At 39.1% G+C, this 1,871-nt stretch overlaps 1 pseudogene; it reads left to right on the top strand.

The window, feature by feature from the left end:
* LOC101346191 (zinc finger protein 11-like) overlaps positions 1–1,871 on the top strand; it is a 111,185-nt pseudogene that overhangs the window by 13,318 nt on the left and 95,996 nt on the right.

The raw sequence follows: 1,871 nt of genomic DNA, 5'->3' as shown, positions 1-1,871 counted from the left end.
TATATAAACCTAGCTGTAAAATTTTGTGTTCAGAGAATTTTCACAATATAACATTCTCATAAAATTGTCAGATATTGAGTATTTGAAACATATTTCACTTGGACACAGTTATCAGAAAGCCATGTATTTTAGATAAACAGTGACCAGTAGTGGTAGTATTTCTGCTAGATGATTTAACCTGTGAAACACAAGTTAGGGCAAAAACTGCACTTTCACTGTGTTTGTTAACGGTGAAATGGGAACAGATGTATTTACAACAGCATGTTGCCTATTTTTAACAGAAGCCATACAGTAGAGAACCTCTGTGGAAGTAATAAAGGAAATCAGTGTGGGAAAACATTCAGCCAGATTCAAAATCAAACTGTGCTAAAAAGAAATCCTCCAGAAGCAAATCTTTTTGAATGCTGTGAGTGTGGAAAAACCTTCATGGATCACTCATCACATAATAATCATGCTAGTTCTCACAGTGGATGCAATACCAGTCAGTGTAAGGAATGTGGAGAAGCCTGCAGTTGTCCTTCTCACCTAACGACTCCTATGAGAACTCTTACTGCAAAGAAATGCCATAAATGTGGAAAGGACTTTATTTGTATCTCACCGCTTAAAAATTCTGTAATAACACTCATTGGTGAGAAACACTGTGACTGTAACGATTGTGGGAAAGATTTCTGTAGTTTCTCATCCCTTTGGGCACATGTGAGAAGTCATAAGCATGAATATAAATAATATTGTAAAACCTGTAGTCTTTCATCTCTCATTTTACATAAAACATTTCATAACGGAGATATGCATTATGAATGTAAGGAATGTGGGAAAGCCTTTAGTGAGGCCTCATCCATCACTCAGTATATAAGAACTCACGGTGGAAAGAGACCTTATGAATGTAAGGAATGTGGGAAAGCCTTTAGGCGAGCCTCACACCTAACTAAACATAAAAGAACTCACAGTGGAGAGAGACCTTATAAATGTAAGGAATGTGGAAAAGCCTTTAGTTCCTCAGTCCTCACTACACATATAAGAACCCACACTGGAGATAGACCCTATGAATGTAAGGAATGTGGAAAAGCCTTCAAGTGTTCCTCAGCCCTGACTACACATATAAGAACTCACACTCGAGAGAGGCCCTATGAATGCAAGGAATGTCAGAAAGCCTTTGGGCGAGCCTCACACCTCACTAAACATACAAGAAGTCACAGTGGAGAGAAGCCTTATGAATGCAAGGAATGTGGGAAAGCCTTTAGTTCTTCCTCAGCCCTCACTACACATATAAGAATTCACACTGGAGATAGGCCATATGAATGTAAGGATTGTGGGAAAGCCTTTAGACGAGCTTCACACCTCACTAAACATATAAGAACTCACAGTGGAGAGAGGCCTTATGAATGTAAGGAATGTGGGAAAGCCTTCAGTTGTTCCTGAATCCTCACTAGACATATAAGAACTCACAGTGTAGAAAAGCCTTATGAATGTAAGGAATGTGGAAAAGGCTTTAGTTGTTCCTCAGTCCTCACTACCCATATAAGAACTCACTCTGGAGAGAGGCCCTATAAATGTAAGGAATGTGGGAAAGCCTATAGGCAAGTCTCACATCTCATTAAACACATAAGAAGAACTCATAGTGGAGAGAGGCCTCATGAATGTAAGGAATGTGGAAAAGCATTTAGTGATACTTCAGATCTCAGTAGACATATAAGAACTCACAGTGGCGAGAGACCTTATGAATGTAAGGAAAGTGGTAAAGCCTTTACTCATTCCTCTTATCTCTCTGAACGTAAAAGAACTCACAGTGGAGAGAGGCCTTTTGAATGTCAGGAATGTGGGAAAGCCTTTAATAATTCTTCACACCTCACTAGACATATAACAACTCACAG

Source organism: Trichechus manatus, unplaced genomic scaffold (assembly GCF_000243295.1).
Source record: "Trichechus manatus latirostris isolate Lorelei unplaced genomic scaffold, TriManLat1.0 scaffold00258, whole genome shotgun sequence".
Lineage (NCBI taxonomy): Eukaryota > Metazoa > Chordata > Mammalia > Sirenia > Trichechidae > Trichechus > Trichechus manatus.
This window is presented reverse-complemented; position numbering and strand designations above follow the sequence as displayed.